This window comes from Rattus norvegicus, chromosome 11, assembly GCF_021556685.1.
Source record: "Rattus norvegicus strain SHRSP/BbbUtx chromosome 11, alternate assembly SHRSP_T2T, whole genome shotgun sequence".
In the NCBI taxonomy this organism is placed as follows: Eukaryota; Metazoa; Chordata; class Mammalia; order Rodentia; family Muridae; genus Rattus; species Rattus norvegicus.
This window is the reverse complement of record NC_141544.1, coordinates 75,637,614-75,651,267: the sequence shown is the minus strand read 5'-3', so window position 1 is coordinate 75,651,267 and position 13,654 is coordinate 75,637,614.

Genomic DNA, 13,654 nt, shown 5'->3' with positions numbered 1-13,654 from the left:
AAGTGCCATGGAAGACATTATGTTTAACAAAATAAGGCAGATGCAGTAGGAAGTGTTTTATGTTCTCAAATGTATGTGAAAGCTAAAAACAACCAACAAAACCAAACACAAAACAAAACAACAAAAGAGCTGAACTCAGTCCAGAGCAGAATAACGATTATTAGAACCTCGAGGGATCTGAGGGAGGAGGAAGCCCGGAGGGGTTGCTCAACGGAGTGAAGTTCCAGTTAGACTGAAGAGGAAGATCTTTAGTCTGGTGTTTTTAGTACAGTGAAGTGACTACAGCAAATGGAAACCTTCCTTGGGAACCAGATAGGTAGACAGATTGCTGCCAGGCTCAGAGAGAGACCTTCGGCAGTGTGATATGGGATTGAGCAGAGCGGGTGAGACGCTTTGCTGACTGAGATTAAGATATCTACCAGATATCTTGGTGCACTGCGGTGCTGGACCTAGTGGGGTATAAAGACAGCATTTTATTTTTTATATTTTTACAACATTCACCTTTATAAACCTTACATTTTTTTTCCTGTACAGCACTTGGCATTGAACTTGGTACTCACACTTGGTCACACGCTGAATGGGGGCTTCTCCACTGCCTTTCTCTCCATCCCTTCTTAGATTTATTGGAGTCAGGGCCTGTCCAGGTAGGGTTTGAAGTGATGCTCCGGCTTCAGTCTCCTGAGTAGCTAGCTGGCTTCACAGCCCCATGCCACCAGGTCTGGCTTGTGGATCTTAATTTTTACTTGAGGTGTGGCAACCTTCCCTCCTGAAAGCCACATCCTAATTCTGGAATCTATACATTAAGCTGCACCACGGAGAAGGGTTAATGCTGCAGATAGAATGAAAGTGGCTAATCAGCCTTTAACATCAACCCAAGTGAAATACAGAGCAAAACCATCTTCCGCCACCTTGTGGTGTCAAATGCTAGCACTGGGGACAAATACAGTACACATTGAGGGACAGCACCAAAGTATGGTAAGATTGGAGAGCTACGGTGAATCTATTATGTAGGAACTTCTGCCTGGAAAGGTCCAGGGGGACATATGCTTCATACCTGTGAAAACAGAGTTTGTGACAAGGCCTTACATGCCACATCATAGCTACCTGGTGTATGATTGGAGTATCAGGCCATTCCCATTATGGTGGCACACCATGTTATTCTTACTAGAACACATACTTATTCCGTATGGAGTTTATATTTCCTGTCCACAATGCTTCAGCCAAAGCTACCATTTGTGGATTTGTAGAAGGCCCTTAGCTGCTGTCATGGTGCTTCACATAAACATCATTTCTGGCTGAGGAAGTCATCGGGGGGCCAGCTGATAGAATTCATCTGTCTTGCTGTAGGCCTGACTATGCCGAAGAGTCTCTCTTAATAACGGTAGAATGAGTTTGAATAGGGGGTTACGGAGCCAGGAAGGTAGCTCTACTTTGCGGAGCTGAGGAAATATCCTCAAGGATAATAAACACACTCTGATTCCAGTATCCAGTAGGTGGTACTGTTTCCCCTACAGCCAAGGTTCTTGGGTCTGGTCATCAAGGGCTGAAATTAGCCCTTCCTTCTCTTACAGTGTTCCCTGGTGATTTACAAACAAAGCTTCACTTCCTACGCCCAGATCGAAGCTCTACTGGTCTAGAAGTCTTGGTTCCAAAGGAAATATGATGTCTCTGGGAGGATATCCCATGGACCACCGCGTTGAATTGGCTTGCTGAAGGGGCCCTCCATGCTTCTCAATTCATACAAAGGGAGGAACTAACTATCCTGCATGCTGTTGCTGATTCTGACCAATCCTATATGTTTTGAAATTGTAGATTCGGAGGATATCAGAGATAATAGCGTTTATGATTATCAGGGATACCATCAGAGAACTGAAGTGCCTCCTAAGTTTAACAGTAAATTAAGTGAATTGGTATTACCACCTGCAGATTACATCATATGTAACATTCCATCAGAAAGATAGACACATGGAGCATATACCGTGCTCTCTTCTGGTTGTTTCTGTCAACATCACACAAGCTAGAGTCACCTGAGAAGAGGGAATCTCAGATGAAGGTTGCCTCCATCAGATTGGCCCTGTGGACATGACTTTGGAGTGTTTTTCTTGATTGATGATCGGTGTGGCAAGGCTCAATCTCCTGTGGGTAGGGCTGTACTTGGGCCAGTGGTCCTGGGTTGTATAAGAAAGCAGGCTAATTGAGCAAGCAGTAAGCAGTACCCCATCCACGGCCTCTGACTCAGTTCCTTCGTGCTGATTTCTGCCTTGGCTTCCCTTGATGGTGAACTGTAACCTATGAGCCAAATAAACCCTTTCCTCTCCAAGATGCTTTCGGTCAGAATGTTGTGCTCCTCACGGAGGTGCTTTGAGAGCCGCAGCCTTCTCCTTTGCAGACTAAACATAAAGTTTGCAAGGTATATTAACGGTGAGGATGAGTGGGATTATGCCCAGTGCCTGCCTCCCACCTAGAGGAGCCCCCACAGATGTTCCTTCCTCCCACACAGTGCCTTTCCTCACAGAATTGTCTCATACTCTGATGAGTCACTGCTATATGGGATTTTACAGCCTCGAAGAAATAGGTCTCAATTTTCATTGCCATGACGACAGACTCAGGGAAGTGAAAAATTTCCTCCTGAAACAGTGAGCGACTGTTAACAAAGTAGCACCTTTTTAATTGGTGGCAAGAATGTGATTTCTTTCCTACTCCCACCCTCTGGTGTTTTCTGTAATCCTGTTTGTTTATTCGGGAAGGACAGAAGGAGAAAGCGTTGATTTCTCCTTGCTGTGAAGATGATAACTCGCCCTTTTGTACATCTACCTTGCTGCCCACAGAAGATTGTCCAAGGGAGCTGGAATTGGTTATTACCTCAAATTGGACCATGTCATCATCACTATCTCTGTGTTCTTCAGATACCCTTAGGCCATGGCTATATTTTACTCACTGAAAACAACCTCCAGTGAGTTACAGTGGCCAACGGGCCTTTCTGGGTCTAAATAGGACCATTTCCAAAGGAATTTCATAAACGAAAATTCACAAATGTATGTAAAAATATTATTTTGAAATGCCAAGAATTGATTCAACTAATGTCTAGGGAAATATATAACACACCTTTATAGTTTTGTGGGGTTGATTAACAGCATGACTTCCTAAATCTGAAACCTGTGGCTCTTAGAACAGACATTGAGAACACTTATTCATTAACAGTAAGAAATGCTGTCCTTGCATGCTTTACTGAAGAGGGACCCTAGACCTTGATATATATATATATTTTTAAAGATCGAGAAATCATCCTTGTATTACATCACTGTGCAGAAAGCCATTGAAAAATAATGTTTCCTACTTGAAAATTATTTTCAAAAGTTACTTTGAAAGCCTGCATTCTTAAAAGCGGTTCGTTAGCTGCAGTGAAGAAATTACATGTTGACTCTTTTTTATTAGAAGAAACAAGAGATGCAGAAACATGTTGTCGCTGATATTAAAAGTTCTTCTTCATTTCAGACGGGAAGTCGGGATGCTTGTATGCGTTGGGAGTATGAAATGACAGGATATTTTTTTGGCTTTTGATAAGGTACTTGGGGCAGAATATAATTTTTTTGTTTGGACCATTATTCAGGGGAATTTATTTTATTGTATTTTCACGATTTTAAAATTAAATTTACATGTCCATGGGAATGTTCTCAAGAAGGAGGTATTCTGTTCTGTTGGAGGTGACCACCAGATTTTAAGATCGTTATGAACATGGGTTAATTAGATAGTGTATGCCTGGGGCTGGCATAGAGAACCTGATAAATGAGAGCTGAATAGAGGAGAAAGCCTCACATGTTCAACCATTCTACTTATAGCAAGAAGGGGAAGCCATCTGCATAAAGGGTGCTGGAAAAGCCACTTGTCCCTACCTTATGCCATTTACAAAGATTCAACCTGTATGGACTGAAAATGTACATATAAAATATGGAAGATGGGACTGGAGAGATGGCTCAGTGGTTAAGGGTGCTGAGGTCCTGAGTTCCACTCCTAGCAACCACATGCCTTATAACCATCTATAATGTGATTGGATGCTCTCTTCTGGCATGCAGGCATACATGCAGATAGAGCGCTCATCCATAAAATAAATAAATAAATAAGCATGAAATTCATAGGCAAATGGATGGAACTAGAACATATCACCCTGAGTGAGGTAACCCAATCACAGAAAAACACACTTGGTATGCACTCATTGATAAGAGGATATTAGCCCAAAAGCTAGAATTATCAAAGACACAATCCATGGACCACATGAAACTCAAGAAGGATGACCAAAGTGAGGATGCTTCAGTCCTTCTTAAAAGAGGGAACAAAAATATCCACAGGAGGGGATATGGAGACAAAGTTTGGAGCAGAGACTGAAGGAATGGCCATTCAGGGCCTGCCCCACCTGGGGATCCAGCCCATATATATACACCCACCAAAACTAGACAATATTGATGAAGCCAAGAAGTGCATGCTGACAGGAGCCTGATATAGCTGTCTCCTGAGAGGTTCTGCCAGAGCATGACAAATACAGAGGCGTATGCTAGCAGCCAAACATTGAACTGAGAATGGGATCCCCCGTTGGAGGAATTAGAGAAAGGATTGAAGGAGCTGAAGGGGCTTACAACCCCATAAGAACAACAATACCAACCAATCAGAGCTCCCAGGGAATAAACCACTACCCAAGGAGTAGTGGGACAGACCCATGGCTCCAGCTGCATATGCAGCAGAGAATGGCCTTGTTGGGCACCAATAGGAGAAGCCCTTGGTCCTGCCAAGGCTAGATCCCCCAGTGTAGGGGAATGTCAGTGCAGGGGAGCAGGGAGGGGACATGGTTGGGGAGAGGGAACACCCTTATAGAAGAATGGGCGGGGGAAGGGGAGAGGTGGCTTATGGACTGGAAACTGGGAAAGGGAATAACATTTGAAATGTAAATAAAAAATATCCAATAAAAAAGTGTATTAGATTTACAAAAAAATGAATAAGAAAAGAAAAATAGATGATTATTTTAAAAATATAGGTGACTATTGATGATTTTATAGTCCTTGCTCTATGGTCGCTTCATTCTCATATTCAGGGTCTGTGGTGGTTTGAATAAAATTGACCCCTATAGGCCCAACAGGGAGTGGCACTATTAGGAGGTGTGGCCTTGCTGGAGGGGGTGTGGCCTTGTTGGAGAAAGTGTGTCACTGTGAGGGTGGGCTTTGAGGTTTCAGATACTCAAGCTAGGGCTAGTGTAGCATTCACTTCTGCTGTCTGCAGATCAAGATCTTAGTTCCTTCTCCAGTACCATGTCTGCCTGTATGCCATCATATTTCCTACCATTACGATAATGGATTAAACCTGTGAACTGTAAGCCATCCTCAATTAAATATTTCCCTTTGTAAGGTATGCCATGGTCGTGGAGTCTCTTCGCACCAATGTTAACCCTGACTAAGCCAGGGTTCCTCTGCGCAGCAGCCTTCTTCTCATCTCATACCCCCTCCTCCTCAGTCAGACTTGACAGCTCTAACCATATGCAGTATGTGTAGCAGTGTGATACTGTATGTTGGCCTAGCCATTTAGACATTTACCAGCCATTACTTTTCCAATGTCCATTTCTAAGATACAAGGGTTTCAGTTTGAACTCTCCAGAGGGAAAGTGGGGACCTCAGGTTTATCCTCTGGCCCTCTTCCTTGTTACCTCCCTGTTCTATTTGTGGAAAGTGTCCCCTTCTCACTAGATTTAGAACCCCATTAAGTGCTATCCTCTGACTCCTCTGAGGATGACTTAAAATGTATTTCATTCGTGTGACTCCACTCAACATCTTGACATTTGGAGAGGGCCCATTGGGACTTAACAGGACTACAAATAATAACAAGGGAACATCTTTCTCTTCTTTAAATAGCATGATGGGGAAAATGTATGGTTGACCATTTCCTTTTTGTACAAGAGTCGTGAGTCCAGGAAACTCTTCCTAGACTCTGTTTGGCGATGTCAAATTATCGTGTCACAGGCCTGCTTGAGACCAAACCTGTCTTCTTCATAATGCCTGTCTTTTGTAGGATTTATTTGATTATGCTCTACCTTCTTGACTAAACTGAAAACCTTTGAGGACATTCTTTTCCTACTTAGAGTTAAGTAGGAAAATCTTAGAGACGATTGCTTTTAATGTTTAATGCATCCCTGTGGTAGTTTGAATGAAAAATGTCCCTTACAGACTCAGGAGTTCCAACACTTGGTCCCTTGTTGGTGGAGCTATTCGGGGGAGGTTATAGAATCTTCCTGAGGTGAAGCCTTGCTAGAGGATAATGTCATACGGAGTGGGCCTTGAGAGCTTATAGACTCAGCCTGTTTCTAGTTCTATCTTTCCGTTTCCTTTGTGCCCAGGAGATCCGATGGCTCAGTTGGTGCTTTGGCTGCACGCCACCAAACCTTCCTCTCCATTACGGACTCTTCATCTGAAACCATAAGCCAAAATAAGCCCTTCCTTCTATTGTGGTGACAACTTTGGAGTTTTGGTTCCTTTAAAAAAACACAGAAATGTTTTCATTTTAATCCAAGGTGTGGGATATGGGGCTGCTTCAGGTTGTCCAGTGCAGCTGACTAGGATTTGCCCCATGCTCTAGCGCTAGATTTTGCCAACTGCAGATCGTTTCTGAGACTGTGCTGACATTTGGAGTTCTGGGTTTTCAGATGGTCTGTAAATGCTGCGGTCCCAAGAGCTGTAGGGATTGTTGGTTTTTGGTTGCTGTGGGTTGGTCGTTGGTTGATCGCTGTTTGTTAAGTAGTCATGTGCCAAGAAGAAACAACAAGAATAAATTAAGATATCCTGATGGTGAAGATCAAACTTGCTCTAAGGAACTCGATACCCATAACCGGCAGGAAATGATCTAACAATAATGTCGTCCCATTTCTGACCCCGGACTTTATTCACGGATCTCTCTCTCTTTTCCTCTCTATCCTCTTTTCTTTCTTATCTAGTGTTAGGGGATTGAAAAGGGTGGAAGAAAGAGGATAGAAAAAGGTGGAAGAGAAAAGAGCCCACAAGGTAGCAAAAGACAAACTACATTTTATAAGTTGCTTTTGGTCATGGTGTTTCATCACAGCAACAGAAAAGATACCAATATAATAGCTATAATATGGACAGATCATGGGAGTTGATAACATCTCAACAAACGCTGCTATACTACCCTCGACAGTGAGAATCTATACATAGTGACGTTGACAATATCTCTTATGTCATTTCTTCTCTTACTGAGGAGCAGGCATAAATGTTACTTTCTAAAGGAGGATGTGGCAAAATGAAAAGTTGTAAGTTGAAATGTCAGGCATCTTGGGAAGAAGAGAGTAGATCCATGTATCTCATGGGCACATCTGTATTCCTCATCTGTACAGCTCATGTTCTCTTCCCGGCATCACCAAAGTTTCACTGGTAGAACCAATCAATACAAGACCCAGAATCCTTCCCATCAATGTGTTAAGCCATAGTTTAAAAAGGCATCACGGGGTGCTATATTGTAGCTAGCCCAGGAACAGATAGGATCAGGCAAGAAGACTCCAGGAACTTTTGACCATCTAGGTAGTTGTCATCTCCTCCTCCTCCCCCTCCTCCTCCCCCTCCTCCTCCCCCCTCCCCTCCCCTTCCTCCTCCTCTTCCTCCCCCTCCCCTTCCTCCTCCTCCTCCCCCTCCTCCTCCTCTTCCTTGTCCTCCTCTTCATCCCCTCCTCCTCTTCCTCCCCCTCCTCTTCATCCCCCTCCTCCTCTTCCTCCCCCTCCTCTGCTTCCCCCTCCTTTGCTTCCTCCCCCTCCTTCTCTCCCTCCTCCTCTTCCTCCTCCTCCTCTTCCTCTTCTTCACAATAATTTATTGATTTATTCACTTTACAACCTGATTGCAGTCTTCCCCACTTCACTCCCCAGTCTTACTCTTATAAATCCCTCCCCCATTACCTCCTCCTCTTCTCTCAGAGAAGTGCCCCCCCAACCCACCCTGCCCTAGAATATCTAGTCCCAACATTACTGAGCAGATTCTCTCGAACTGAGTCCCAACCAGGCAGCACAATTAGGGGAAAGGGATCCAACGGCATGCAGCAGAGACAGAGGCAGACCCACTCCAACTGTTAGGAGACCCACATGGAAATCAACCTTGCCCATCTGATACAAATGTGGAGAGCGTCTAGGTGCAGCCACTGCATGCTCTTTGATTGGTGGTTCAGTCTCTGTGAAGTTAGTTGTCTCTGTAGGTCTATTTGTGGTGTCCTTTACCCCTCCAGCTAGGTCACTTCTATCCCCTACTCTTCCAGAAAGATTCCCTGAGCTCTTCCTGATGTTTGGCTGTGGTTCTCTGCATCTGTTTTCATCTGCTGCTAGATGAAGCCTCTCAGGAGACAGGTATGTCTGCAAATATAGCAGAGTATCATTAATAGTGTCAGGGATTGGATCTCTCCTATGAAATGGGTCTCAAGTTGGGCCAGCCATTGTTTGGTCATCCCCCCCAATCTCTGTTCTGTCTTTATGCCTGTGCACCTTGTAGGCAGAACACATTTTGGGTTAAAGGTTTTGTGGGTGGGTTGATATTCCCCCTCCTTCCACCTGAAGACCCTCCTGGCTATGGAAGGTGGCCACTACAGTGTCCTTATCCCCTTCTGGAGGAATCTCAGTTAGGGTCACCCTGGTTTGAATATGCTTGACCCAGGGAGTGGCACTATTTGGAGGTATGGCCTTGTTGGAGTAGGTGGGTCACTGTGGGCGTGGACTTTAAGACCCTCATCCTAGCTGCCTGGAAACCAGTATTCTGCTAGCAGCCTTCAGGTGAAGATATAGGAGTCTCAGCTCCTCCTGCACCAGGCCTGCCTAGATGCTGCCATGCTCCTGCCTTGATGATAATGGACTGAACCTCTGAAACTGTAAGCCAGTCCCAATTAAATATTGTCCTTGTATGAGATACCTTGGTCATGGTGTCTGTTCACAGCAGTAAAACTCTAATTAAGACACCCACCATAGACTCTCTAGAGCCTCCCCTGTGCCTGGTCTCCAGCTAGTCCAAAGATGCCCCCACCCATCAATTTCCATTCTCACTCCCTGTCCTCTCCCCTCCTCACCCCCTTTGCTACCCAGTTCCCTTTCTCCATCCACCTCTGATGACTAATTTGTTTCCCCTTCTGAATGAGATTCACCAATCTTCTCTTGGGCCCCTCCTTATTACCCAGTTTCTTTGGGTCTGTAGATTGCAGCATGGTTATCCTGCACTTTATGGCTAATGTCTACTTATAAGTAGGTATATACCATACATATCTTTCTGGGTCTGGGTTACCTCACTCAGGATGATATTCTTTAGTTCCATCCATTTGCCTGCAAGTTTCATGATGTCTTTCTTTTTAATAGCTGTATAGTATTCCATTGTGTAGATGTACCACATTTTTTTTTATCCATTCTTCAGTTGAGGACCATCTAGGTTGTTTCCAGTTTCTGGCTGAATTAAGCTGCTATTAATATAGTTGAGCAAATATCTCTGTGGTGTAGTAGGGTAGCTTTTGGGTATATGCCCAGGGGTGGTTTAGCTGGGTTCTGGGATAGAACTATTCCCAATATTCTGAGAAACCACCAAATTGATTTCCAAAGTGGTTGTACAAGTTTGCACTCCCACCAGCAATGGAGGAGTGCTCCCCTTACTCCACATTCTTGCCAGCAAGTGCTGTCACTTGAGGTTTTTTTTAATCTTAGTCATTCTAGTGGTATACGACGGAATCTCAGAGTTGTTTTAATTTGCATTTTCCTGGTGACTAAAGACACTGACCATTTCTTTAGGAGCATCAGAAGTTCCTCTGTTGAGAATTCTCTGTTTAGCTTTGTATTCCAATTTTTAAAATTGGGTTACTTGGTTTGTTGGTATTTAATTTCTTGAGTTCTTTATAGATTTTATATATTAGTCTTCGGTTGGACAAAGGGTTGGTGAAGATCTTTCCCATTCTGTAGGTTATCCTTCTATCCTATTGATGGTGTCCTTAGCCTTGCAAAAGGTTTTCAGCTTCATGAGGTCTCCTTTACTGTCAATCTTAGTGCCCGAGCTATTGGTGTTCTGTTCAGAAATTTGTCTCCTGTGCCAATGTAATTAAAGCAGTTCCTCCCTTTCTCTTCTATTAGATTTAGTGTGTCTGGCTTTATGTTGAGGTCTTTGATCCATATGGACTTGAGTTTTCTGCAGGGTGATAAATATGGGTCTATTCTCTTTCTTCTACATGCAGACATCCGGTTAGACCAGCACCATTTGTTGGAGATGCTTTTATTTTTCTATTGCGTGGTTTTGGTTTCTTTGTCGAATATTAAGTGTCCATAGGCTTGTGGGTCTATGTCACTGATCAATCTGTTTGTTTTTACACCAATATCATACAGTTTTTATTCTAGATCTGTAGCATAGCTAGGAACCATGGATGGTTATACCTCCACAAGTTCTTTTATTTTTATAGGATTGTTTTTATCTATCCTGGGTTTTTAATTTTTCCATATGAAGTTGAGAATTGCTCTTTCAAGGTTTTTGTTGAAATTTTGATGGGAATTTCATTGAATCTGTAGATTGATTTTGTAAATATGGCCATTTTTACTATGTTAATCCTACCAATCTATGAGAACGGGAAATCTTTCCATCTTCAAAACTCCCCCAATTTCTTTCTTCGAAGACTTGAAGCTCTTATTATACAGGGCTTTCATTTGCTTGGTTCGAGTTACAACAAGATAATTTATATTATTTGTGGCTATGGTAAAGGGTGTTGTTTTCCTAGTTTCTTTCTCAGCCAGTTTATCATTTGTGTAAAGGAGGGCTATTAATTTTTTTGAGTTAATTTTATATCCAGACCCTTTGCTGAAGGTGTTTATCAGCTGTAGTTCTCTGGTAGAACACAGTGTAGCCATGCATTTTGCATGGTGAATTTTTTTTTTTTTGCTTCCACTTAAATCACCAAAGGGATTTTCTGCATTTGTTCAGAAATGAAGGACTGCCAAGATCTGTGACAATCCATGGATGAGTCAGCACAGGTAGGGACCGGCTGTGAGGAAGAGGTATTTTTAAGAGTGTTAGTGTCTCGAAGTCTATTGAAGGTATATGTGGAGGTTTTTCTCAGTATGTTCTATGGAGATATTTGATCCTCAGTACTAAACAAAGTGAGGCAGCTACTTACATCTTCAAAATAAGATCCAGTTTGAGGTGGAAATAGCAAGTCTACCAAATGGATACTTTATCCTCATGGTGGCTGATAATGATAATAACATCAGCTAATGGCACTTGCTTTCTAGGATGATTACCTGCCTGGCACTATAATTTTCACACACATTAGTGCACTGAGTCTTAATAACATCCCATGAGGTGGGAATTGTATTCCATTTTTGTAAATGTGACAGTTGAGGCATAGAGAAGTAAATTGACTTCCCAAAAGATATTACACAGTAAAACCGAGTTGACATTGAACAAACCAGTTAGAACTTAGAAGTTCAGACACCAAAACTCTGTCTTGCATATACTTTATTTGATTCTAGTATTAAGAAAGATACATTATGGAGATGTTACAGGATCTCTCAGACAAAAAGAGAACTATTCTTAGAATTCTGATATATGATTTAAAATGGCCAATACTACAAAAAAATGGTAAAAGCTTTTTAGCTGAGTCATTTTGAGAACCATATACACAAATGCATAAAATCTAGGTAAATATAGGTTTCTTTTCCCAGATTCTTCTGAGGATAGAGCCTGAGCCAAGGCTTATGTTTAATTACTTTGAGAAGAATTTATAGGAGAATGGGAGTAAGTGATGGAAAAGTTAACAGAGGAAAGGCCAATTAAAGATGCATTTTTTTTTTGGCCGGTTGATTACTATATTGATTATGCCAGAACCTTCTGAGGAACCTGGTGAAGCATGACCTGCTGTTTGGGGGCTGTGAGAGGAAAGGACTATATGTGGTCATTTATCCCATTCAGGAGTCGCTTAATACATATGGACATCTGTGAATCATACATGCGAGTGCCGCTAGTTCCCTGTGAGTGTCCCAGGAGCAGTGAAGGAGCTCCTGAGGCCCCGGGGCAATGCTGTACACCCGTAGCCCCAGATGCTGAGGTGGAGGACAAGCTGAGGTCAAGAATTTAAGGTTTACAGGAACAACATCAGCCAACCCTGTGTCCGTAGTACCATTTCATGAGAGACATTTGTTGATGAATGACTGTGGTTTATCAGCTTCTTTATTAGTTTACCTGTCATACAATTTTAGACTTCAACTCACATGCTTCCATGTCTGATATGTATTGTTCATTCTGCTACAATCTTCAACAGCTGTCTTAGTTACTTTTCTACTCAAGAAAACATTCAATTGAGTTTACGGTTTCAAAGGGTTAGCGTCTGTGGTATGGAACAAAGGCATGGTGGAAGGAATAGCTCAGAGCTCACATCATGATACACAAGTAGTTGTCAGAAAAAGGCACACTGGGGATAGCAGGAATCTTTTGAAACTTCAAATCGCACCCCTAGTGACATGTCTCTACCAACAAGGCCACACCTTCTAATCCTTCCCAAAGAGTTCCACCAACCAAGGACCAGGCATTTAAACATGCAAGCCTATGAGGGCTGTTCTCAATTGAGCTACCACAGCAGGCAAATAGATGCCTTCAATGCTTGAACAAAAAGATACTCCTGAGCAGAAAGAGCTTCTTCACTGGGTCATGGCAAACAAGATGTTTCCAGGTCACAGCTGTGGGAAGCTGGACTAAGCTTGCAGAAGGCAGTGCCAAGATCAGGAGTGTGCTCCAGAGAGTTGTTCTAGACACTTCTTTAGGAGCACATGATTCTAATGTGTGGACTTCAATGATAATAATTATTATACGCACATGATTTTTTTCTAAAAATTATATTAAGGCGTTGGACCTATGTATTATAATTATAATATCTCTTAGTCCATCTAATCTTTTTCTCGTTGTGTTACCATAGAAACAGCATAGCTTACTGCTTTTAATTTAGGTTCCAATTGTTATAGGCTGTTTTTGATTTTACTATTAAGATTATATAAAACCAAGCATTATTTTAGTCTTCATCCTCACTAAATATAAAATTCAGGCTAATTTTTTTAAGAGGTTAGTTTTTTATTTCACTGTGTCAGGGAAGAGGGTCATTAGCTGATATAGAGAAGATGGGCTAAGATTTGAACAAACTTTTAGTATTAAAGGAAGAACTTACCTGCTGCAAGCCATAGCATTAATAATTCAGAGGTATTGTCTGCCCAAGACCTGGAGTTGTTATGATGTGGGCTCTGAGAATTGAACCTGAGTCCTCTGGAAGACCAACAGTACTCTTAGCCACTCAGTCACCTCCCCAGCCCTAAATCTGTTCCCTTTATCCAGAGCAAGAGGTTGCATTAGTTACTTTTCTCACTACTACAACCTAAGACCCCATACAATAATGTCATGGCACATGACCTAAGGGTATGTGGTTCATCATGGCAGGGAAGGCATGGCCGCATGAATGTGAAATAGCTAGTCACATTATTCACAGTGAGACAGCAAGAGAGAGGTAAATGCTGGCCTTCTTCTGCCTTCTTCTCCTTTTTATTCAGGATGGGAACCCGGCTCATGCTACTTATATATAGGCAGGTCTTTCCTCTTTGGTAAAGATGGCAACAGCCCTACAGACA